The sequence below is a fragment of the Pristiophorus japonicus genome, chromosome 20 (assembly GCF_044704955.1).
Source record: "Pristiophorus japonicus isolate sPriJap1 chromosome 20, sPriJap1.hap1, whole genome shotgun sequence".
NCBI classification, from domain to species: Eukaryota; Metazoa; Chordata; class Chondrichthyes; family Pristiophoridae; genus Pristiophorus; species Pristiophorus japonicus.
This window is the reverse complement of record NC_091996.1, coordinates 83,852,919-83,879,192: the sequence shown is the minus strand read 5'-3', so window position 1 is coordinate 83,879,192 and position 26,274 is coordinate 83,852,919. Positions and strand designations below refer to the sequence as shown.

Sequence of the window (26,274 nt, the reverse complement as noted above, 5' to 3'; positions counted from 1 at the left end):
CAAGCGGTAACGGAGCGATAGCGCAGGAGGCCGGCTCAATTATTTACCGCTAGGATGCCGACATTCCTCGCGCCTGAAGACGGAAAGAAAAATCCTGCTGTAAAAGTCCACGACCCTCGCACGGCCTTCCCCACGACTGCGACAACTAAACAGAAGTTGGGAAAGTGAAATTTCAGCTCTCCGGGCGACATTGCCCCGGGACCGTCGTCGGCCCGACTGCTTTCCCCCCCTTCGGTCTCAGCGCCGGGCGCTACGGCAGGCCAAGGAGCGAATTTAGCAAAGACGGGGCTACGGGGGCGGGGGGGGGGGGGGTGCGTTGCACACTTGGTGATGTCACCCAGTGGGCGGGGCCAGCGAGCCCAGCGCAAAACCGTCAGCGCTGCCGCTAAACTGTCACTGACGTTCGCGGCACGCGCTGACAGAGCGCCGCTCGGGCGGGAGCTGTTCACAACCCTTTACAGCCAAATAGATGTCTTTCCCCCGCCCCCCCCCCGGCCCCCACCCCATTCTGTTACAAGTTTTGAGTTTTCGAGCCTACTCCCAACACGGGACACCCCATCCGGGCCAGAATCCAAATCCTGTGCACCCACAGTGTCAGCTAACTACTCGTCTCTCTTATCATAGACAGTCCCTCGGAATCGAGGAAGACCTGCCTCCACTCCAAAAGTGAGTTCTCAGGTGACTGAACAGTCCAATACAGGAATTACAGTCTCTGTCACAGGTGGGACAGACAGTGGTTGAGGGAAAGGGTGGGTGGGGAGTCTGGTTTGCCGCACGCTCCTTCCGCTGCCTGCGCTTGCTTTCTGCACGCTCTCGGCGACGAGACTCGAGGTGCTCAGCGCCCTCCCAGATGCTCTCCCTCCACTTGGGGCAGACTGGTCTTTGGCCCAGGGGCTCCCAGGTGCCGGTGGAGATGTTGCATTTTTATCAGGGAGGCTTTGAGGGTGGTCCCTTGTAACGTTTCCTCTGCCCACCTGGGGCTCGCTTGCCGTGTAGGAGTTCCGAGTAGAGCGCTTGCTTTGGGAGTCTCGTGTCAGGCATGCGAACAACGTGGCCTGCCCAACGGAGCTGGTCGAGTGTGGCCAGTGCTTCGATGCTGGGGATGTTGGGCTGATCGAGAACACTGACGTTGGTGCGTCTGTCCTCCCAGGGGATTTGCAGGATTTTGCAGAAACATCGTTGGTGGTATTTCTCCAGCAATTTGAGGTGCCCAGTGTATAAGGTACATGTCTCTGAGCCATACAGGAGGGCGGGTATCACTACAGCCCTGTAGACCATGAGCTTGGTGCCAGATTTGAGGGCCTGATTTTCGAGGACCTCTCTTGCTCAGCTGGTCGAAGGCTGCGCTGGTGCACTGGAGGCGGTGTTCAACCTCGTTGTCGATGTCTGCCCTTGCTGATAATAGGCTCCCGAGGTATGGGAAGTGGTCCACGTTGTCCAGGGCCGCATCGTGGATCTTGATGATTGGGGGGGGGGGGGGGGGAGGTGGTGCTGTGTGGCGGGGTCAGATTGGTGGAGGAACTTTGTCTTACGGATGTTTAGCGTGAGGCCCAAGCTTTTGTATAACTAATATATAACCATCAGCGCTGTGGGAGTACTGCAATGTCTGCACCTGTGAGCAGGTTTGTGGAGTTGTTGCATTGTGAGTGGCTTAGCCAGTCACGTGATGTTCACAAGGCTCAATAAAACCCCAGCCAGTTGGGTCTACGTCATTCACGATGAGGTATGCAGTTGTGAGCCTAGTGGATGAACCGGTAATGTGCGGTGCGATTGTTAAACCTTTGCTAATAAACCAACTCGTTCTTAATAGCAATGTGTTGTTATGAATTCTTAAGCAAAGAACCCCATGAAGCAAATACATTACAGCTACCTTCACCACACGGACTGCAGCGGTTCAAGAAGGCGGCTCACCACCATCTTCTCAAGGGGCAATTAGGGATAGCAATAAATGCCGGCAATGCCAGCGACGCCCATATCCCGTGAGCGAATTTCAGTAAAGAAGGTCGATGACCTTTCGTCAGAACTGGAACACGTTCAAAATGTAATAGGTTTTAAGCAGATACAGAGGCAGGGAAAGTGGGGGGAGGGGAGGTAAGAACGAAAGGGAAGGTCTGTGATAGGGTGGAAGGTAGGAGAGATTAGAGAGGCAAAAGAGATGATGGTGCGAGGCGAAAGCAGAGGGTAATGGGACAAGCAAAGGAACACAAGATAGGTTTAGAGGACCGGTTCCCTTTCCTTTATAAAGACCTTCTTAGTTTTTTACACCTAGCCAGACAGCCATGGTGAAATCAGTTGTTTTCACGGAGCAGAAGTAGACTTAAAGGGGCAGGGCAGGTTGAGAAAGCGGTTAAAAAAGCATAAGGGATCCTGGGTTTCATAAATAGAACACAAGAACATAAGAAATAGGAGCAGGAGTAGGCCATTCGGCCCCTTGAGCCTGCTCCGCCATTCAATAAGATCATGGCTGATCTGATCATGGACTCAGCTCCACTTCCCTGCCCGCTCCCCATAACCCTTGACTCCCTTATCGCTCAAAAATCTGTCTATCTCTGCCTTAATGTCCCAGCCTCCACAGCTCTCTGGGGCAGAGAATTCCACAGATTTACAACCCTCTGAGCGAAGAAATTCCTCCTCATCTCAGTTTTAAATGGGTGGCCCCTTATTTTAAGATTACGGGCTGGATTTTACACTTTTGTGCAGATTGCCCAAAAATAGGCGTTCTTTCCGGCGTGGGTGACAAAAATGAGTTTTCAAATTGCCGGCTTGTCGCCCATTTTCAAAGCCCCTGGTCTCCATTTTAAAAATTGGGCCTTACCGCGAGCGATATGAAATGGCCGTTAGCGTTAAATCTCTCTGACCTTCTGCCGTAAGGTGTCATCGTCCTTAGCAACGGCATGGCAACGCTCGATTCCCATGATTCAGGAGGTCAGGGGTCATCATTACATGCGCATAAGAGGAGACAGAGAGAAAAGGGAGCTGAGAGGGACTGAAGGCGTGTGTGGGCATGGTGTGGCTGCCTTTGGGAGGAAGGAAGGAGAGTTTCGAACTTTATAGCAAATTGTGCCAAAAAAATTACCTGTTAACAGCCAGATATTTTCCTGAATTTGGTGCCTATAATGGAGAGAGAGGAGGAGGCATCACAGCACGCTGTGGAGACTGACGCTGCAGAGGGCAGTGAGGTGGGAGAGGAGCACATTGGAGGCCGCAAAAGAGCGATAAGGTTCTCGGACGAGGCAAATGCCTCCCTCCTGCAGGAGGTCGAGTTACGCTGGGGTGATTCGACACAGGGAGGGCGTGGGAAGCCCACCCCAAAGGCCAACCAGAAGATATGGACCGAGATAGCAGAGGTGGTCTCGTGGGCGACCAACGAGGTTCGTGAGGGCCACCAATGCCGCAAACGATGGAACGACCTTGTGGGATCCGCCAGAGTAAGTATAACATTTATTTACCTGTACTTATGTATTTATATAATTTGATCTGTAAGAATCATGAGTGACTATCATCAGATGTGAGGCCTTTCACTTTTACCCGGAATGTTGAACTCAAGGCCTGCGGTCACGGTGCACGTCTTCAGGTAAAGAATGATAATTATCATAATAATCATGATTATATATGTCGGTTATGTGGTGTATCAGTCTCTGTGACAGTACCTAGCAATGATATCACTCAATGATCTCATGCCATGTCGTCCTGTCACCTTTTACAGGAGAAGCTATCGATGATGATGTCCATGCAGAGCCGAACAGGTGGGGGGCCACCAGTCCCCAGCGATATCACTGACATGGAGGAGCGAGTGCTAGCACTCGTGGGGAAGCACCCCCGGACAGCCACAGATACATCAGCAGACCCTGAAGTGATGCCACGTGAGTAAAGCTGACACCATTGCGTGATGTAAAGTCAATAGATGCCACACCAACTCATATCCGAACAACCATATACGATAGATGATTTCTAAAATTGTCCTATAAATAATGCTGGCCTCATGAGAATCATTGCAATGCAGAATGTGTTAATGGTCATGAAATGTGATGTCTGTGATGATTTTGAGAGTGGTGGTGCTTTTGTCGTGCATATGCTGTGTGTAGCGCTGGACTCACCTTGTCACCCGAGCACCCCTTTCTCCTCTAACAACCTCATTTGTGTTTTGCACCTCAGCCAGCAGCGTGGCCCCAGGCAAGGCCGCAGAGGCCAGAAGGTGGGGGCACGGGGCAGGAGTCGGCAGAGGATCCTACATCTGGTGCTGAAGAGCTCCGATTCTCGCCCGTCAATCCGCTGGGTCTGTTCTCCACGGATGAGAGCGCGGACTTCGAGGAGTCTGCGTCGCCACGCTCCAGAAGTCAATTTCACCCCAAGGCCATCTAGTGCTCCTCCGGCCATTCCCGCCTCCACTCTGGAGGTACCGGGCCCAAGCACCTCGCCACAGGGCACCCCGTTTGTCCCCAGGATGGCACCGACCCCGCGGAGGTTGCGTGGACGCGGCAGGTCGGTTCCACGAGCGCCAGATGAGAGCGGAGAGATGGTACAGTTATCCAGGAGGACTGTAGACATAGGTGACCAGATGCTACATGCATTGGGGGGCATATCCCAACAGCTGGCCACCATCTCCGGTACCATGACCGAGTACGTTCTGCGGATGGCGGAGGCCCTGGAGGAGATAGCCAGGAACACTGCTGGCACAGGCCTCCCAGTGGTCCCGGAGCACGGCACTCCACCCCTAGGCTCCGCACCACCAGTGCCAACGGCAGATGAGAGGCAGGACCAAGATCCTGCTTGTGGATCCGATGATGTTCCCACCTCGGTACCTCTCGCTCCCGTACCCGTGCAATCACCGCCTCTGCCTTCATCCCCCCGCAACGAGGCACCGCCTGAGGAGCTCCTCAGCCAGGCGGTGTGGAGCGAGGAGGGGAAGGGGTAGAAATGGAGAGAAGAAGGAGAAGGGGAAGGAAAGTGAGGTGCATGTCCGCTCGTGATGACTGTGTTGTATCTCCATCTCGGTGTATGCAATTTATTGTAATGTATGGGGGGGAGGGGGACACCCTGTTGGTTTGATTTGTGTTCTGTGTTGCTGGACATGTTGACCATTTGATTGATGTCAATGTTCGAAAAAGTGGGGTGGGGGTGGGGTGTTTTTGCCTGTGATACTTATGATTTCAGACCAATGGTCGTATTAAATGCTTTTTATTCAACATAACCTTGCTGCGCATTGTCTCAGATAGCTGGACCGTTACAGAATGGTGATTCCTGAACATAAAAGGGTATAATTACACTTAACTTGAATCAACTTAAACTTTAACTGGCACCAAGGTGATGGGCACCATTGATGTCTGAGCTGCACTCACACAGCAGTGTGTCAGCATTGTCAATCACAGCAACGTTCTTTCAGGCAAATTGCTCATTTATGAGCTCGTAACGTAAGAGACTTGCAGCTATGTAGCCACCATGGGCCTTTTCCTGCGGTCTGGAGGTGGGGAGTGGGGGGAGCGTGGGCATGGGTACGTAGTCAACCTGATTGTCTGGCCCCGAGGTCAGCATCCAGCCTCTCGTCCTCCTCTTCCCCTCTCTCCTGAGGTGGACCATCATTCCCTTCTGGCAATTTTTGTCCCCTCCTGATAGCCAGGTTGTGCAGCATGTCGTACATGACCACTAGTTGAGCTACTTGCTCAGGGTTGTATTGTAGCTCCCCTCCTGTGTGCTCCAGGCATCTAAAGCACTGCTTAGGCACAGTAATTGTTTTCTGGACTACATTGCCATGTGGCTCTGTGGCTCTCGTTGTATCACTTCTCGGCCTTGGTGCAGGAGGGCCATCAGCCAGGTGGCTAGGCCATATCGGTTGTCACCAAGCATCCGGCATTGTTCTTGTGGCTGACTGGTAAACATGTCAGAGACAGCGCTCTCACGCAGGATGTGAGCCTCATCGAAGCTGCCCGGACATTCGGCATTCACTGCCATAATTATCTGGTTGTGATCGACAACTAGTTGGACCTTCAGGGAGTGAAATCCTTTTCTGTTGCGGAAAAGCTCTGGGTCCTGCGAAGGTGCCCACATGGCGATGAGAGTGCACTGTATTGCTCCCTGCACCCTGGGGAACTTAGCAATGCGATAGAATGCCCCAGCCCTGTCAGTCTAAGCCTCCCTGGTCATAGGGAAGCTGATAAAGTCCATCCTACGCGCGCACAGGGCCTCCATGACCTGTCTAATGCAGCAATGTGTGGCATGCTGGGACCAGAGTGGAAATGTCGACCACGGAGGCCCGAAAGGAACCGGACGCGTAGAACGACAATGCCGCGGTGACCTTGACCTCGACGGACAGTGATGTCCTGAAGGTGCTGGCAGGCTGCAGATCTGCCTTGATGAGCTGGCATATCTCACTGATAACCACTTTGTGGAAGCGCAGTCTCCAAAGGCAGGAGTTCTCGGATAAGTCGAAGTAAGACCACGTCTCCCTGTAAGTGCGGAGTGTCTGGTCTGGACCTCCTCCTCAGTTTGGCACATCTTAGATTGGGCACATGATGCTGTGAATTTGACATTGTGCCATTGGCACTCTGCAGCATTTGCGTAGTAATCGATGTAGGCTGAGAAATGGCTGGCCCCATTCTAATAAAAGTATAATGCCGATTGTTCACAAGCAATAAATTTCCACACTACAGTAAAACCCAATCATCCACAGTATGAAAATATGTCTGTTGAGATGGTCACTTCACCTGAGAAGAACTCCAGAGTCAATCCAAACTCCCCCGAAGTTGAAACAATGAAGCGACCTGCGATTTGCAAAATGGCAGCCACACCGCTGTGATTCATTCAGAACAGTTCAATTTTTTCAGGGCGGTGTTTTGGGCGAGCGATATTGTGGGCGGGATGTGTGCAAGGTGGTGAAAGTGATGCTGGGCGATCTCCTGGGCGTTAGTTTGGGCAAATGTGACCTTTATGACCAAATAAAAGTGGGCGGTCGGTATTATCTAATCTCAGCGTTAATTACGTGTGGAAAGTAACGCTGGGCGATATTATGGGCATTGGTTTCACCCATTCTGATGATTCCGGCCCAAAAAAGTGAGCGGGCGGTACTATTTTTTCCCGGCGTTACGCACAAGGGGAAAGTAACCCTCGCCGATAAGTGTCTGAAAACTGGCCGTCAGTTTCCATTTTGTGGCTAAATGGGCGATATCTGGGCGTTACACCTCATTTCAGCGGTAAAATGGATGTTAAGTGGGCGTTATGCATACAAAAATAATGGAAAATCTAGCCCAAAGTGCCCTAATTCTAGTCTCCCCCATCAGTGGAAATATCCTCTCTGCAACCACCTTGTCGAGCCCCCTCATTATCTCTTATATGTTTCGATACAATCACCTCTCATTCTTCTGAACTCCAATGTGTATAGGCCCAACCTACTCAAACTATCTTCATAAGTCAACCCCCTCATTGTGGCAGAGCAGAGAAAGATTTATATAGCGCCTTTCACGACCACCGGACATCGCAAAGTGCTTTACAGCCAATGAAGTACTTTTTGGAGTATAGTCACTGTTTTTAAGTGGGAAACGCAGCAGCCAATTTGCGCACAGCAAGCTCCCACAAACAGTAATGTGATAATGACCCAGATAATCTGTTTTTGTTATGTTGATCGAGGGATAAATATTGGCCCCAGGGCACTGGGGATAACTCCCCTGCTCTTCTTCGAAATAGTGGCTGTGGGATCTTTTACATCCACCTGAGAGAGCAGACGGGGCCCCGGTTTAACGTCTCATCTGAAAGACGGCACCTCCGACAGTGCTGCGCTCCCTCAGTACTGCCCCTCCGACAGTGCAGCACTCTCTCAGCACTGCCCCTCCGATAGTGCAGCGCTCCCTCAGTGCTGCCCCTCCGACAGTGCGGCGCTCCCTCAGCATTGCCCCTCCGACAGTGCGGCGCTCCCTCAGCATTGCCCCTCCGACGGTGCGGCGCTCCCTCAGTACCGCCCCTCCGACAGTGCGTCGCTCCCTCAGCATTGCCCCTCCGACAGTGCGACGCTCCCTCAGTACTGCCCCTCCGACAGTGCAGCGCTCCCTCAGTACCGCCCCTCCGACAGTGCGGCGCTCCCTCAGTACCGCCCCTCCGACAGTGTGGCGCTCCCTCAGCATTGCCCCTCCGACAGTGCGACGCTCCCTCAGTACCGCCCCTCCGACAGTGCGGCGCTCCCTCAGCATTGCCCCTCCGACAGTGCGATGCTCCCTCAGTACTGCCCCTCCGACAGTGCAACACTCCCTCAGTACTGCCCCTCCGACAGTGCGGCGCTCCCTCAGTACCGCCCCTCCGACAGTGCGGCGCTCCCTCAGCATTGCCCCTCCGACAGTGCAGCGCTCCATCAGTACTGCGCTGGGAGTGTCGGCCTGGATTTTATTGTGCTCTGGCGTGGGATTTGAACCCAGGACTTTCGGACTCCGAGGCGAGAGAGAGAGTGGTGCCCACTGAGACACTGGGTGACACTTCAGAGTGCAGAACTATTGCAGCAGATACAATGATACTGAGCCTTTAAAATTTCCCAAATGGTAAAACTGCCCCTCTCCCTTACCAATCCATAGACGGTGTCCCTTTAAAGCCCTGAATCCAATTACACTGCCACTTTAAATTCCCCCAGCCAGTGATGCCGCCCCTTTAAAATCTCATTCAGTTCTAATTATGGCAGGCAGGAACTCCACCCTTGTTTAGTAGAAGCACAGTGTTTGAGCTGCTTTGTTTGCTCCAGTCCTTTGACCACTGCTTTGTGGCACCGGTTCTCAAAGCTGTTCCAAGAAAGGCATCGCCAATAAAACCTGTACCAATCCCCCACCACCCCCAGCCAGCCTTTGAAGCCAGCGTTCGAAAACGCTCCTCCCTGCGAAGGGCGAGATGGTACAGTCCGAGGCGATTTAGGAATTTCGGAGTTTGGCTGAGCACTTGGACTGGTCCCACCGTTGCTGACGGGCGCTGGTGAGTAGATGCTCAAAAAGGCGGCTTTGCCGGCGATGTGTGCCCCCTTTCCCGAAGGGTTTACAGGGCAGAATTGAGCCGGTTGTTGGTGCTGAGTGAGGTTGCCGTGCTGTTGTGTCCCTGCTAAAGTGTTTCTGTAGCTTCCTGTGTCAGCCAAGAACGTCAAAGGCAGAGAGCGAGCGAGAGAGGGAGAGAACTGGTTTCTTGCTGTGAAGGAATGTGCCCTTAATTGCTCTGGGTCACGAGCAGTCCCAACTTTGCTGGTATTCAAGGCAGCGGGCGGGAAGGGGAGGGAAGGTGGGGGTGGGGTTTCTGGGCTCGGTCTCGCTTGTTTACCATGAAATCCATCCTGTGCAATCCAAGCCCTGGTACCATCAGACTCTGCCGGAGGGGGATTTTTAAATGGGGCTTTCATTGAAGTTTACAGTACGGAAGGGGGCCATTCGGCCCATCGTGTCCGTGCCGGCCGACAAAGAGCCACCCAGCCTAATCCCACTTTCCCGCTCTTGGTCCGTAGCCCTGCAGGTTACGGCACTTCAGGCGCCCATCCAAGTACTTTTTAAATGTGGTGAGGGTTTCTGCCTCTACCACCCTTTCAGGCAGTGAGTTCCAGACCCCCAGCACCCTCTGGGTGAAGACATTTCCCCTCAAATCCCCTCTAAACCTCCCCCCAATTACTTTAAATCTATGGCCCCTGGTTGTTGACCCCTCTGCGAAGGGAAACCGCTCCGTCCTATCCACTCTATCCAGGCCCCTCATAATTTTATACACCTCCAATAAGGTCTCTCCTCAGCCTCCTCTGTTCCAAAGAAAACAACCCCAGCCTATCCAATCTTTCCTCATTGTTAAAATTCTCCAGTCCTGGCAATATCCTGGTAAATCTCCTCTGCACCCTCTCCAGTGCAATCACATCTTTCCTGTAATGTGACCAGAACTGCACGCAGTACTCCAGCTGTGGCCTAACCAGTGTTTTATACAGTTCAAACATAAGCCCCCTGCTCTTGTATTGTATGCCTCAGCTCTCAACTTTTCTCCTCCACTCCATTCATGATTTTGTTTTTACTGGGAAGCCTGGGGCTGTGTATTAAATAACTGCAAGACTTGCATTTATATAGCGCCTTTCGGAACCACCGGACGTCTCAAAGCACTTTACAGCCAATGAAGTACTTTTGGAGTGTGGTAATGTGGGAAATGCGGCAGCTAACTTGCGCACAGCAAGCTCCCACAAACAGCAATGTGATAATGACCCAGATCATCTGTTTTTGTTATGTTGATTGAGGGATAAATATAAATATTGGCCCCAGGACACCGGGGAGAACTCCCCCTGCTCTTCTTCCAAACAGTGCCATGGGATCTTTTACATCCACCTGAGAGGGCAGACAGGCCCTTGGTTTAACGTCTCATCCTGAAAGATGACCCCTCCGACAGTGCGGCGCTCCCTCGGCACGGTCCCTCCGACAGTGCGGCGCTCCCTCAACACTGCACTGGGAGTGTCAGCGTAGATTTATATGCTCGGGTTCCTGGAGTGGGACTCAAACCCACAACCTTCTGACTCAGGCGAGTGTGCTGCCCGCTGAGCCACAGCTGAGCTGTTGAGGGTGAGTGATGCAGTCTATTTGACCTTGGGAAGCATCACTGCCCAATCTCCCCACCTCCCCCAACCACGCACCACCCCCAGCCCCAAACACCCACACACACGTTCGTGCTTCTCGCATGTTTTACGGGATGGAGTTGAAGAGCAGGAACCTTGGCTGATCAGTATTTCATTTTCCATTTACTCTGCCTCCTTGCCTAAGGGGCAGTTATAAATATTTCCACTCTCTCTCATTCTACCCAATATAAACTAGAGGTGATCCAAAATCTGGCTGCCCCGTATCCTAACTCGCACCGAGTCCCGCTCACCCATCACCCCCTGTGCTCGCTGCCCCGTGTCCTAACTCGCACCGAGTCCCGCTCACCCATCACCCCCTGTGCTCGCTGCCCCGTGTCCTAACTCGCACCGAGTCCCGTTCACCCATCACCCCCAGTGCTCGCTGCCCCGTGTCCTAACTCGCACCGAGTCCCGCTCACCCATCACCCCCTGTGCTCGCTGCCCCGTGTCCTAACTCGCACCAAGTCCCGCTCACCCATCGCCCCCTGTGCTCGCTGCCCCGTGTCCTAACTCGCACCGAGTCCCGCTCACCCATCACCCCCTGTGCTTGCTGCCCCGTGTCCTAACTCGCACCGAGTCCCGCTCACCCATCACCCCCTGTGCTCGCTGCCCCGTGTCCTTGCTCGCTGCCCCGTGTCCTAACTCGCACCGAGTCCCACTCACCCATCACCCTCTGTGCTCACTGACCTACATTGGCTCCCAGTTAAGTAATGCCTCGACTTCAAAATTCTCATCCTTGGTTTCAAATCCCTCCCATGGCCCTCGCCCCTCCCTATCTCTGTAATCTCCTCCAGCCCCACAACCCCCCGAGATGTCTGCATTTTGAGAAAGGTTTGTTCCAAATGTGAGCTTTCGGGCAGGCATGTGTAAACCAGTTGAAGAATCAGTGGGATGAGGGCTTGTTGGAACTTCAGCTACACAGGCAACCAAAATTCCGTAACTTGTACTGTTGAGGGAAAAACCTATAACTTACAAAAACAGTCTGTGTATCATTGATGGATTAATCTCCATAACATCGCCCGTCTCTGCCCTTGCCTCAGCTCGTCTGCTGAAACCCTCATCCGTGCCTTTGTTATCACTAGACTCGACTATTCCAAGACACTCCTGGCTGGCCGCCCATGTTCTACCCTCCATTAACTTCGGCTCATCCAAAACTCGGCTGGCCCGTGTCCTAACTTGCACCGAGTCCCGCTCACCCATCACCCCCTGTGCTCGCTGACCTACATTGGCTCCCGGTTAAGCAACGCCTTAATTTCAAAATTCTCATCCTTGTTTACAAACCCTCCCATGGCCCTCGCCCCTCTCTATCTCTCTGTAATCTTCTCCAGCCTCACAACCCCCCTGCCGAGATATCTGGGCTCCTCTAATTCTGCCCTCCTGAGCATCCCTGATTATAATCGCTCAACCATCGGTGGCCGTGCCTTCTGTTGCCTGGGGCTCAAGCTCTGGAACTCCCTCCCTAAACCCCTCCGCCTCTCTCTCCTCCTTTTTAAGATGCTCCTTAAAACTGACCCCTTTGATCAAGCTTTCAGTCAACAGACCGAATGTCTCCTTTATGTGGCTCGGTGCCAAAGTTTGTCTGATAATCGATCCTGTAAAGCATCTTGTGACATTTCACGATGTTAAAGGCATTGTATCAATGTAAAAGAGGAAGCCCATTCAGGATTTCCTGGCTATTTTCCTCAACTGTTTTTATTTTTAAAAAAATAATAATAATTCCAGGTTTTTGGCCTGCCCAACCCAACCCTAACCCTTGTTTTAAATAATGGATTGCAACTGCTCAGATAATGGAGCAGTCCATGCCTGCATGCAGCAAGACCTGGATGCCATTCAGGCTTGGTTTGATAAGTGGCAAGTAACATTCGTGCCAAACAAGTGCCAGGCAATGACCATCTCCAACAAGTGAGAGTTTAACCAACGACCATTGACATTCAATGGCATTACGGTGATATATTCACAGAGCACAGCACACACAGCTTCCTAACATGGCAGGCTGCTCTCTCGGAAGTCTCCGGAAATCTGCCTAATTCTGTTGTAACTTGTGATGGGGAAGGCAATCTAGACATTACATCAGCATTACTGTGATCAGCTGATCATTTGTATTCAATATCGTATGTATATGCTGACAAAATCAAAGCCCATCTCTGCATTCGGGCTGCAGCTAATGTTGGAACTGGGGACTTTGGATGGAGGATTGCTGTTTGGGGCTTATGGTCCGTAACGACGGTCAAGTTCCGACCATTCAAGTATTTGTGAAACTTTGACCCTAAAAATTAATGCCAAAGCTTCCCTTATAATTTGTGCATAATTACTCTCTCTGGCACTGAGAGTGCGTGAAGCAAAAGCAATTGGTCTCTCCTCCCCACGACTTAATACATGAGATTACTACCCCAACTCCATACAGAGAGGCATCACATGCTAGCTTAATCTCCTTTGATATGTCATAGTGAACTAACATGGTACTCTCTACCAGTTTGCTTTTACACTCCTTGAATGCTGTATCGCATTCTTTTGACCACTTCCAATGGACCTATTTTTCCAAAAGTTCATTCAGTGGATGTAATACTGTAGCCAAATTTGGTAGGAACTTCCCATAATAGTTCAAAAGACCCAAGAATGAACGAAATTCAGTGACATTCCTGGGAGTGGGTGCATTTTTAATTGCATCCAGTTTTTCCTTGATCGGATGTAAACCACCTTTTTCTGCTCTGTACCCTAAGTACTCCACTGAGTTTTTAAATAACTCACACTTACGAGCAGACACTCATACTCTGTGCTTCTCTAGCTGTTTGAGGACTTCATTCACTGTTATTATGAATTTGCCTATTTGGTGCTGAAATTAGTATGTCACCCAAATAACATACTACCCCTTCAATACCTTGCAAAATCTGGTTCATCACCCCTTGGAATATGGCAGGGGTGGAAGACACTCCAAACGGTAGCCTATTAAATTGATATAGGCCTCGATGAGTATTTATAGTCAAACATGACTTGGACTCCTCATCTAGTTCAAGCTGTAAGTAGACATTCGTAAGATCCAGTTTTGAGAAGATCTGACCACCTGTCAGTGTTGTGAACAAATCTTCCATATCCGGCAATGTATTGGGGACATTACCCTCTCGAACCTGGTTTACGGTTACTTTATAATCACCACACAATCTTACCTTGCCATCGGACTTGGGTAAAACAACAATGTGTGTAGCCCAATTACATCGATCTATCTTACAAATAATGTTCTCAGTCTCTAGTCTTTTGAGTTCTTGTTCAACTTTCTCCTTGAGTGTATATGGTACGGAACGTGAATTGTAGTAAACCGATCTAGCATCCTTCTGTACCCTGACACTCGCCTTGAAGCCTTGGATCGGACTGCCCGTTTCACAGAACACCTTCGGATATTGCTTAATAACCTCATCCTTTGATGAAAATCTCGCTTCCACACACACAATCTTACTCCAATCCAGCTTCAGTGAGCTCAACCAATTTCTTCCTCGTAAGGCAGGCTTGTCTCCTTTCACTACTATTAGAGGCAAGTTCTGAAATTGATCTTTATATTTCACCGGTACGGTGATACGACCTACCACAGGAATTTTCTCTCCCAAGTAGCCTCGCAGCTCTATCTTGGATTTCTCCAGTTGGAAATCAATTTGTCGAGGTACAGTGACTCCGATACTACACTCATGGATGCACCCGTGTCAATTTCCATTGGTATCTTGAATCCCCCAACATCTATGTGGATTTTGATGCTTTCCAAATAGCTGTCTGTTAACCTCGTGCTCCTGATGACGTGAAACTCTAACATCTCCTCGTCCTGTTGTTGTACTTCCATGCTATGTAGTCTCTTGGGATTTCTACTCATAGCTTTGAACGCTGGACTCCTAGCTTTAAAAACTGGTTTATCCTTCAGTCGATATGCCTTCGCAAGATGCCCAGTCTTCCTGCAGAAGAAACACTCTGCCTTCACGTATGGACAACTTTGAGCAATGTGTTGTCCCAGGCAACCATAGCACGACTTCGACACTCTGTTAGAATTTCCAGTTTCTGAGACTTTGGGCCACGCCTGTCTTTTACTTTGAACCTGCAGGTGATTTACCTCGGTTGACTGACGACTGTAATCATTATTTAATTCTCGGGAATATTGTTCGGCCATACTCATCGACCTCGCTGTCTGACAAACAATCTCAAAATGATAGCTTTCAGCAATTTCTAACGGTTTGGGGTTATAGTGCTGCTCTAGCTTCATTAAAATCTCTAAGCATTGTGTTCTTTGGCTCGTCAGACACCAGCAGATTTACAAGGGTTTCGTACAATGCCGGACCCGCCTCCGATAAGAAGATCGCTTTCTTGCGTTCCAACACAGCCCGGTTCTGGTCTGCATTGTCTGGAACTTCGATTTATGTTATTTGCAATGAAATACAATTCTAGCCGATCCACATACGCTTTAAAATGTTCCCGGTCGTGTCTATATTCACCCAAATATCCCAATACACTTGCCATTTTAATCTCTAGCTGTTCACGCCGTGTGCTGTAATTTACCTCGGCTTTTGTAGCTTTTTTCCAAAGTGTCTGTCGGCTGGCTGAATCCTTCACCAACAAAAATTAAGCTTTAAATCATCCGAAAAACCCCATCTTCTGTCGCCAAATGTGATATATTCACAGAGCACAGCACACACAGCTTCCTAACATGGCAGGCTGCTCTCTCGGAAGTCTGTGGAAATCTGCCTGGTTCTGTTTAATCATTAACTGTGCAATTGCAGTACACAATACGTCCACATCCACAGTGTGGAGCTACAAACATTACAAGCTTACAGACATTACAATTACCATCGCTGAATCTCCCCCCATCATCGACATCCTTGGGGGGGGGGGGTCACCATTGACCCGAAACTTAACTGGATCAGTCACATAAATACTGTGGCTACAAGAGCAGGTCAGAGGCTGGGTATTCTGCAGCGAGTGTCTCACCCCCTGACTCCCCAAAGCCTTGTCACCATCTACAAGGCACAAGTCAGGAGTGTGAGGGAATACTCTCCACTTGCCAACAACACTCGAGAAGCTCGGCACCATCCAGGACAAAGCAGCCCGCTTGATCGGCACGCTACCCACCACCTTCAACACTCACTCCCTCCACCACCGGCGCCCCCTGGCTGCAATGTGCACCATCTACAAGATGCACAGCAGCAACTCGCCAAGGCTTCTTCGGCAGCACCTCCCGAACCCGCGACCTCTCCCCCCCTAGAAGAATAAGGGCAGCAAGCGGACGAGTTGATTCCTGAGCTGAAGGGGTTGTCTTCTGAAGAAAGGTTGAGTAGGTTGGGCCTGTACTCATTGGAGTTTAGAAGAATGAGAGGTGATCTTATTGAAACGTATAAGATTCTGAGGGGGCTCGACAGGGTAGATGCAGAGAGGATGTTCCCCTCGTGGGGGAATCTAGAACTAGTGGGTATAGTTTCAGAATAAAGGGTCGCCCATTTAAAACTGAGATGAGGAGGAATTTCTTCTCTCAGAGGGTTGTAAATCTCTGGAATTCTCTGCCCCAGAGAGCTGTGGAGGCTGGGCCATTGAATATATTTAAGGTGGAGATAGACATATTTTTGAGTGATAAGGGAATAAGGGGTTATGGGGAGCGGGCAGGGAAGTGGAGCGGAGTCCATGATCGGATCAGCCATGATCTTATTGAATGGCGGAGCAGGCTCGAGGGGACGAATGGCCGACTCTTGCTCCTATTTCTTAAGTTCTTATGTTCACCAGCTTCTCGAGGGCAATTGGGGATGGGTGATAAATGCCGGCCTTGCCAGCGATGCCCACATCCCAGGAATGAATATAGAAAGTGTACAGGCCTGTTGATCGGATCCAGGGTGCGATAACTTGCCTCCGCACCTCCTGAGACGGGGGGTGGGAGTGGGGTGGGTGGGCAGAACCAGCAAAATTAGCCAGGGGCTTGCTCCCAATCACTTGCTATGGACACCAGCTCGTGTGCTTGAGACCAGGATCTGATTTGTTGAGGTGAAATTATGCTGGGATTTGAGAGAAATGGTTTCCAGTGGCAAGTGGGGGTTGGTAACCAGAGGGACACAGATTTAAGGTCATTGGCAAAGAGTGAAGACGAGGAGAATTGATCTTACGCAGCGAGTTGTTGCGATCTGGAACGCGCTGCCTGAAAGGACGGTGGGAGCACGTTCAATCGTGACTTTCAAAACGGAAATTGGATAAATATTGAGCAGGGAGAACTGGGACTGACTGGATAGCTCTTTCAAAGAAAGAAAGACTTGCATTTATATAGCGCCTTTCATGACCCACCGGACGTCTCAAAGCGCTTTACTGCCGATGAAGTACTTTTGGAGTGTAGTCACTGTTGTAATGTGGGAAACACGGCAGCCAATTTGCACACAGCAAGCTCCCACAAACAGCAATGTGATAATGACCCAGATAATCTGTGTTTGTGATGTTGATTTGAGAGATAAATATTGGCCCCAGGACACCAGGGAGAACTCCCCTGCTCTTCTTCGAAATAGGATCTTTTACGTCCACCTGAGAGAGCAGACGGGGCCTCGGTTTAACGTCTCATCCGAAAGACGGCACCTCGGACAGTGCGCCGCTCCATCAGACGGTGTGCCGCTCCCTAATGCGCCGCTCCCTCAGCATTGCACTGGGAGTTTCAGCCTAGATATATGTGCTTAAGTCCCTGGAGTGGGACTCGAACCCACGACCTTCTGACTCCGAGGCAAGTGTGCTGCCCACTAAGCCACAGCACAGTGTGGGCACAATGGGCCGAATGGCCTCCTTCCATGTGGTCTAAGCTGGGAAGGCGATGACTTGCTGTGCAGAGTGTGGAATCTACAACGCATGTGTCAAGAGGTTTAACGGCTTGGAATGTCTGGCTCCAACTGATCGTAGATGTGGCTGTGTATGGTTCATTTTTGCTGCTGATTCTGCAAGTTGGTTCATGTACAAGAATCATAAATGCTGCCTTTTGTTTTATCGGATATAGGTGTCGCTGGCCAGGCCAGCATTTATTACCCATCCCTCATTGCCCTTGAGAAGGTGGTACTGAGACATAGTGGCCATTTCAGAGCGCAGTTAAGAGTTGACCACTCTGTGGGTCTGGAGTCACATATCTGCCAGACCGGGTAAGGGCGGCAGATTTCCTTCCCTAAAGGGGCATTAGTGAACCAGATAGTATTTCCGACAATCCGGCAGTTTCATGGTCACTGAAATATGAGACTGGATCGACGGGGCCTGTATTCACTGGCGTTTAGAAGAATGAGAGGGGATCTCATAGAAACATATAAAATTCTGACGGGACTGGACAGGTTAGATGCAGGAAGAATGTTCCCGATGTTGGGGAAGCCCAGAACCAGGGGTCACTTTCTAAGGATAAGGGCAAGCCATTTAGGACTGAGATGAGGAGAAACTTCTTCACTGAGTTGTTAACCTCTGGAATTCTCTACCACAGAGAGTTGTTGATGCCAGTTCATTGGATATATTTATGAGGGAGTTAGATCCCTTACGGCTAAAGGGATCAAGGGGTATGGCGAGAAAGCAGGAAAGGGGTACTGAGGTGATTGAACGGCCATGATCTTATTGAATGATGGTGCTGGCTCGAAGGGCCGAATGGCCTACTCCACCCATTTTCTATGTTTCTATGTGTATGCTTACAGGTTTGTGAAGCTGTTGTTCTGCGGTCTGGAGGAGTCAGTGTTCCACGTGTATGTTCAGTGTGAGAGGTTGCAGCCCCTCTTCCATTATTTGAAGGGGCTGCTTCTCAATTTCCAGCTCCACTTCAGTCCCACGCTCCTGATCTTTGGGCCCCCTGTGCGGAGAGGAGCGGGCAGGTCAGAAGGCCTCCTCGTGGGACTGCTCCTGGGCCTGGCCATAGTGGCCTTCAACTGGTCCAGGCAACGGGCGGTCGAGGGGGTCATTCAGCCCTTAAAGGAAGAGACCGGGGAACTAGTAATGGGGAACATGGAGATGGCAGAAACTCTGAACAAATATTTTGTATTGATCTTTACAGTAGAGGACACTAACAATATCCCAACAGTGGATAGTCAAGGGGCTATGCGGGGGAGGAAATTAACACAATCACAATCACTAAGGAGGTGGTACTCAGTAAGATAATGGGACTAAAGGCAGATAAATCCCCTGGACCTGTTGGCTTGCATCCTCGGGTCTTAAGAGAAGTAGCGGCAGGGATTGTGGATGCATTGGTTGTAATTTCCCAAAATTCTCTGGATTCTGGAGAGCTCCCAGCAGATAGAAAAACTGTAAATGTAATGCCCCTATTTTAAAAAAGGAGGCAGACAAAAAGCAGGAAACTATAGACCAGTTAGCCTAACATCTGTGGTTGGGAAAATGTTGGAGTCCATTATTAAAGAAGCAGTAGCAGAACATTTGGAAAAGCATAATTTGGTCAGGCAGAGTCAGCATGGATTTATGAAGGGGAAGTCATGTTTGACAAATTTGCTGGAATTCTTTGAGGATGTAACAAACAAGGTGGATAAGGGGGAACCAGTGGATGTGGTGTATTTGGATTTCCAGAAGGCATTTGACAAGGTGCCACATAAAAGGTTACTGCACAAGATAAAAGGTCACGGGGTTGAGGGTAATATATTAGCATGGATAGAGAATTGGCAACGAACTGAAAACAGAGTCAGCACCAGTAACTAATGGGGTGCCGCAGGGATCAGTGCTAGGACCCCAACTATTTACAATCTATATTAACGAAGAAAGGACTGAGTATAACGTAGCCACGTTTGCTTTTCCTCCCATCTTTGTATGGTCAGCAATGTGTGAGGAGGACACAAAATCTGCAAAAGGACATAGACAGGCTAAGTGAGTGGGCAAAAATTTGGCAGATGGAGTATAATGTTGGAAAGTGTGAGGTCATTCACTTTGGCAGAAAAAAATCAGAGCATGTTGTTATTTAAATGGAGAAAGATTGCAAAGTGCTGCAGTACAGCGAGATCTGTGGGTACTTGTGCATGAAACACAAAAGGATAGTATGCAGGTACAGCAAGTGATCAGGAAGGACAATGGTATCTTGGCCTTTATTGCAAAGGGGATGGAGTATAAAAGCAGGGAAGTCTTGCTACAGTTATACAGGGTATTGGTGAGGCCACACCTGGAATACTGCGTGCAGTTTTGATTTCCATACTTACGAAAGGATATACTTGCTTTGGAGGCAGTTCAGAGAAGGTTCACTAGCTTGATTCTGGAGATGAGGGGGTTGACTTATGAGGAAAGGTTGAGTAGGTTGGGCCTCTACTCATTGGAATTCAGAAGAATGAGAGGTGATCTTATCGAAACGTATAAGATTATGAGGGGGCTTGACAACGTGGATGCAGAGAGGATGTTTCCACTGATGGGGGAGACTAGAACTATTGGGTGTGGTCTTAGAATAAGGGGCTGCCCATTTAAAACTGAGATGAGGAGGAATTTCTTCTCTGAGGGTTATAAATCTGTGGAATTCGCTGCCAGAGAGCTGTGGAAGCTGGGACAGTGAATAAATTTAAGACACAAATGGACAGTTTCTTAAATGATATGGGGATAAAGGGTTATGGGGAGCAGGGAGGGAAGTGGAGCTGAGTCCATGATCGGATCAGCCATGCTCTTATTGAATGGCGGAGCAGGCTCCAGGGGCCAAATGGCCGACTCCTGCTCCTATTTCTTGTGTTCTTATTACAGTGACCAGCTTTTTAATTTCAGATTTATTGCATTGTGAATTTTAAATACCGTGGTGAGATTTAAACTCGTGTCTACTGGATTGTCAGTCGGGGCCTGTGGATTACGAGTGCAGTAATTTTAATGTCCAGGCCCCCGTTCCCTTACCGCGGCTAGCATGAAAGGCAGGGCTGGTGTGTACGGAGAGGGAGGAAGACAGAAAGAGATAACGTAATTTACATCCTGGTGCCATTTTATTTGGATGGTGGGGGAGGGGGGGGCGAAGTTCCCGCTAAGCTGCGTGGGGCCATACAGTCACCAGCAAAGTTCCCTGCAGGCTGCTCAATGCCTTTTACATTGTTTACACTCACACACACACACACACACACGGTGTCTATAATTTGAATGGGCTGTGCAGGGAGACAATATTGGCGGGGGAGATTTCGGGCAACAGCAACATATTGTATTTATATAGCGCCTTTAACATAGTGAAACATCCCAAGGCGCTTCAAAGGGCCACTGGCTGGCCTCCTACATTCTACCGTACATAAACTTGAGGTCATTCCAAAATGCTGTTGCCCGTGTCCTAACTCTCACCGAGCCCCGCTCACCCATCACCCCCTGTGCTCGCTGACCCGTGTCCTAACTTGCACCGAGTCCCGCTCACCCATCATCCTCTGTGCTCGCTGCCCGTGTCCTAACTCGCACCGAGCCCCGCTCACCCATCACCCCCTGTGCTCGCTGACCCGTGTCCTAACTCGCACCGAGCCCCGCTCACCCATCACCCCCTGTGCTCGCTGACCCGTGTCCTAACTTGCACCGAGTCCCGCTCACCCATCACCCCCTGTGCTCGCTGCCCGTGTCCTAACTCGCACCGATTCCCACTCACCCATCACCCCCTGTGCTCACTGCCCCGTGTCCTAACTCGCACCGAGTCCCACTCACCCATCACCCCCTGTGCTCACTGACCCGTGTCCTAACTCGCACCGAGTCCCACTCGCCCATCACCCCCTGTGCTCACTGACCCGTGTCCTAACTCGCACCGAGTCCCACTCACCCATCACCCCCTGTGCTCACTGACCTATATTGGCTCCCGGTTAAGCAACGCCTCGATTTCAAAATTCTCATGCCTGTTTGCAAATCCCTCCATGGCCCTCGCCCCCTCCCTATCTCAGTAATCTCCTCCAGTCCCACAAGCCCCCTGAGATATCTGCGCTCCTCTAATTCTGCCCTCTTGAGCATCCCTGATTATAATCGCTCCACTATTGGTGGCCGTGCCTTCTGTTGCCTGGGCCCCAAGCTCTGGAACTCCCTCCCTAAACCTCTCCGCCTCTCTTTCCTTCTTCAAGTCACTCATTAAAACTGACCTCGTTGACCAAGCTTTTGGTCACCTTCCCTAATTTCTACTTGTGCGGCTCAGTGTCAAATTTGTATCGCGTAACACTCCTGTGAAGCGCCTTGGGACATTTCACTACGTTAAAGGCGCTATATAAATATAAGTTGTTGTTGTTCAAATGCAGAGAAACGCAGATAACTAGTAGTGAAGAAGAGGGTTAAGGGAGGTGACTGAAAGTCCTGTTCCCGAGGTAGGCTTTAGGCAAGCTTTTGCAGGAGGGCAGCAATGAGGGGGGGCTTTGGGGCTGAGCGACTGACCAGGACAAGGAGGTGAGCATTTAAAGATCATCGTTTGTCGGGTTTTTGGGACAGCCCAGTCCCATCAGCCACCTTTGGTGTCAGCTGTAGCTCCGTAGGAAGCGCTTTCAGCTCTGACCCATAATCCAGGCCGACACTCCCAGTGCAGTGCTGGGGGAGCCCCGCACTGTCGGAGGGGCAGTGCTGGGGGAGCCCCGCACTGTCGGAGGGGCAGCCTTTCGAATGAGACGTTAAACCGAGGCCTCGTTTTTGAAAAAGATCCCATAGCACTGCCTGTATTTCGAAGAACGGGAGGTTCTCCCCGGTGACCTGGGGCTAATATTTATCCCTCAATAAACAGATGATCTCATCTCTCTCTTTGTGGGATCTTGCTGTGTTTCCTACATTACAACAGTGAGTAGCTTCGAAAGTACTTGAGGATGTCCGGAACGATTGAAAGGCGCTATATAAATTCAATTTTGTTCTTTCGTCTCTCTCTCTCTGCGCCTGCCCCTCTCTCTCTCTCTCTCTCTCTCTCTCTGCGCCTGCCCCTCTCTGCCTCTCTCTCTCTCTCTGTCTCTCTCTCTGCCTCTCTCTCTCTCTCTCTCTCTCTGCCTGCCCCTCTCCCTCCCTCTCTCTCTCTCTCTCTCTCTCTCTCACTCTCTGCCTGTCCCTCTCTCTCTCTCTGCCTCTCTCTCTCTCTCTCTCTCTCTGCCTCTCTCTCTCTCTCTCTCTCTCTGCCTCTCTCTCTCTCTCTCTGCCTCTCTCTCTCTCTCTCTCTCTCTGCCTCTGCCTCTGTCTCTCTCTCTCTCTCTCTCTCTCTGCCTCTCTCTCTCTCTCTCTCTCTGCCTCTCTCTCTCTCTCTCTCTCTCTCTCTGCGCCTGCGCCTCTCTCTCTCTCTCTCTCTCGCTCTGCCTGTTTCTCTCTGTCTGTCTCTGACCTTGATAACTAGGTCTGAACTTGCGATGTTCCAGCTTTGCCTGCATGCCTGGGGTTAATTGTCAGTAAAATGCTGTCACTCGAGTGTCCATCTGGGGGAGTTTGACGGGTCAGTCGATCCTTCAGCTGAACACCCTCAGTTCATTCAGAATCGGCCCACGTTCCTACTCGTTGTAAGCTGCGGGCAGTCAGCAACCAGAGGGCGCCGATTCGAGGTAATCTTGAAAACCGTTGAAGCTTGATCAGATTGGGCTGGGTTGGAGATCAGACCACGATACTGGAAGGGCTTCCTTGGGCCTGCGGACGGCCATGCGCGTTGGGATTTGCCTTTCGTTGAACTGTGCAGGTGTATTTACCTTGCCAGGTCTAGCTTGAAAGCAAACAGGAAGCTCCCTCTCTGGCACCCAGACAGCAAACGATTTGGGGAGTTGCGGTTACCGTGGAGATGTACGGTGAAGTGTGGGGGCAGCTGTGAACCGGTTCCTCGAGTTTTCTGCAAGTTGGCTTTGCCAACACTGCTGCAGGCCTTCAAATCTGGCACCAAACTTATGGTCTACAGGGCTGTAGTGATATCCGCCCTCCTGTACGGCTCAGAGACGTGGACCATGTGCAGTAGACACCTCAAGTCGCTGGAGAAATGCCACCAACGGTGTCTCTGCGAGATCCTGCCAATCCCCTGGGAGGACAGACACACCAACATTAGCGTCCTCGACCAGGCCAACATCCCCAGCATCGAAGCACTGACCACACTCGACCAGCTCTGCTGGGCGGGCCACATTGTTCACATGCCTGACACGAGACTCCCAAAGCAAGCGCTCTACTCGGAACTCCGACACGGCAAACGAGTCCCAGGTGGGCAGAGGAAACGTTTCAAGGACCACCCTCAAAGCCTCCCTGATAAAGTGCAACATCCCCACCGACACCTGGGAGTCCCTGGCCAAAGACCAGTCCGCCCTAAGTGGAGGAAGTGCATCCGGGAGGGCGCTGAGCACCTCGAGTCTCGTCGCCGAGAGCATGCAGGAATCAAGCGCAGGCAGTGGAAGGAGCGTGCGACAAACCAGACTCCCCACCCACCCTTTCCTTCAACCGCTGTCTGTCCCACCTGTGACAGAGACTGTAATTCCTGTATTGGACTGTTCAGCCACCTGAGAACTCGCCTTGTCGAGTGAAAGCAAGTCTTCCTCGATTCCGAGGGACTGCCTACGATGACGACGATGAGTTCATTGGAGCACAGACTGACTGGCCCTCCAGGAATTGGGTCTGCAGTTTGGGTGGGGTAGAGGAACAAAGGGATCTCGGAGTACAGATACACAAATCACCAACAGTCGCAACACTGGTTAGCAAGGGCATAAAAAAGCAAACCCAGCACTAGGGTTTATTTCTAGAGGGATAGAATTGAAAAGTAGGGAAGTTACGCTAATCCTGTATCGAACTTTGGTTAGACCACACTTGGAGCACTGTGTACAGTTCTGGCCGCCGTATTGTAAACAGGCCCAAGTTGCCACCTGATTTGTGCCTGATTTTTAGGAGCAACTGGTGGAGAACGGACTATCTTAGAAATCGCAATTCTCATTTTTTTTTCTGCAGTTCTAGTCAGGTAGAACAGTTCTACTTTGGAACAGAATTTTTTCTTCAAAAGGGGGCGTGTCCGGCCACTGACGCCTGATTTGAAAGTTTCCACAGTGAAAACGTACTCCAAACTAAAGTAGAATGGAGCCAGTGAAGATTTTTGTAGAACTGAAAAAAACCTGTTCTACACATTAAAAAATCAGGCGCAGGTTACAAATTAGGCGTCCAGAACGAGGAGGAGGTGGGGGGGGGGGGGGGAAGGGAACTGATTAAATTCTACAATAAATCCTTATTTATACTTCTACAAATATTATACAAATAAATCCAACCTGAATAAACATTTATAAGCCAAGAAAAGATTAAATAAACCATCTTCCTACCTGTGTGAAAGTGCTTCAGCCAGGGAGAATTCTGCAGCCGTTCGTGCCGCTGAGAGAGAGAGAGAGAGAGAGAGAGAGAGTGTCTGGTCGGCGGGGGGGGTGGCAGCGGGTGTCGGGTCCGGTCCCGGGGGGGGGGGAAGGGGAAGAGAGTGAGAGAGCAGGAGCTGGCCGTGGGAGGAGCCCCAGTGAGGCCATTCAGCCAGGGCTAGGGGCTGCGTGCTTCGGGCCCCTCCCACACAGTTCGGCGCCTGGAGCTACTGCACTTGCGTGCCCACTGTAGCGCGCATGTGCAGAGGTCCCGGCACTGTTTTCAGCGCAGGGACCTGGCTCCGCCCCCCCCACAGCTCGTGCTGGCTGCGCCGAGAGCCAGAGGACCTGCAGGGAGGTGGAGAATACCGAGGATTTTTTTAGGCGCGAAAAACGGGCGCCCAGCTCGGAGGGGCGCCTGTTTTTTTTCTTGTGGAAACTTGGCACCGGAGAAGGTACAGAGAAGATTTACAAGGATGATACCAGAAATGCAAGGGTATACATCATAGGAAAGGATGAACAAGCTGGGTCTCTTTTTTTTTTCTCTCTTGAATAAAGAAGGCTGAGGGGTGACCTAATAGAGGTCTTTAAAATGATAGGTTTTGATCGAGTGGATTCAGAGAGAGTGTTCCCACTTGTGGGGAAAAGCATAATTAGAGGCCATCAATATAAGACAGTCAGCAAGAAACCCAATGGGGAATTCAGGAGAAACTTCTTTACCCAGAGAGCGGTGAGAATGTGGAGCTCGCTGCCACAGGGAGGGGTTGAGGCAAATAGTATCGATGCATTTAAGTGGAGGCTAGACAAGCGTATGGGGGAGAAGGGAATTAGAGGGTTACGCTGATAGATTTAGATGAGGAACGACAGGAGGAGGCTCGAGTGGAGCATAAACGCCGGCATGGACTGGTTGGGCCGAATGGCCTGTTTCTGTGCCGTATATCCGGTGTAATTCTATGCTTGAGTTTGCCCCAATCCTTTGGTGGAATTTTTACCTGAGCACTATGTATCCCGTTAACCCCTTTCGCTCCACCTGCGACAGAGGCCTCGGGACAATTCCGGACGACTCTTTCAAAAATTCCTCCACGACACTTTCGTCTTGAAGCACATGTGAACGTGTGTAGCCATGTGACCAGCAGTGAGATAACTAGACCAGATTAACAATCCACGATGGATCCATCTTCCATATTACCGAAGGAAGGCTGTACTTGCCTTTTGAGAGAGTGCAACGAAGGTTCACCAGACTGATTCCTGGGATGAGGAGAGATTGAGCAGACTAGGCTTGTATTCCCTCGGGTTTAGGTGATCTCATTGAAACATGCAATATTCTTACAGGGCTCGACAGGGTAGATGCAGGGAGAATGTTTCCCCCCGGGCTGGGGAGTCTAGAACCAGGGGTCACAGTCTCAGGATAAGGAGTCGGCCATTTAGGACTGAGATGAGGAGAAACTTCTTCACTCGGAGAGTGGTGAATCTTTGGAA

At 50.7% G+C, this 26,274-nt stretch overlaps 1 protein-coding gene across 3 annotated transcripts in view; it reads left to right on the top strand.

Annotated features, from left to right (window-relative positions):
* Nucleotides 1-8,860: 8,860 nt before the first annotated feature.
* LOC139232635 (phospholipase D1-like) overlaps nt 8,861-26,274 on the top strand; it is a 120,283-nt gene continuing 102,869 nt past the window's right edge. For all 3 annotated transcript variants that reach the window (XM_070863073.1, XM_070863074.1, XM_070863072.1), the window contains exon 1: nt 8,861-8,940. The gene's annotated coding sequence lies outside the window, so the exon portion shown is untranslated. The remainder of the gene's footprint in view (nt 8,941-26,274) is intronic.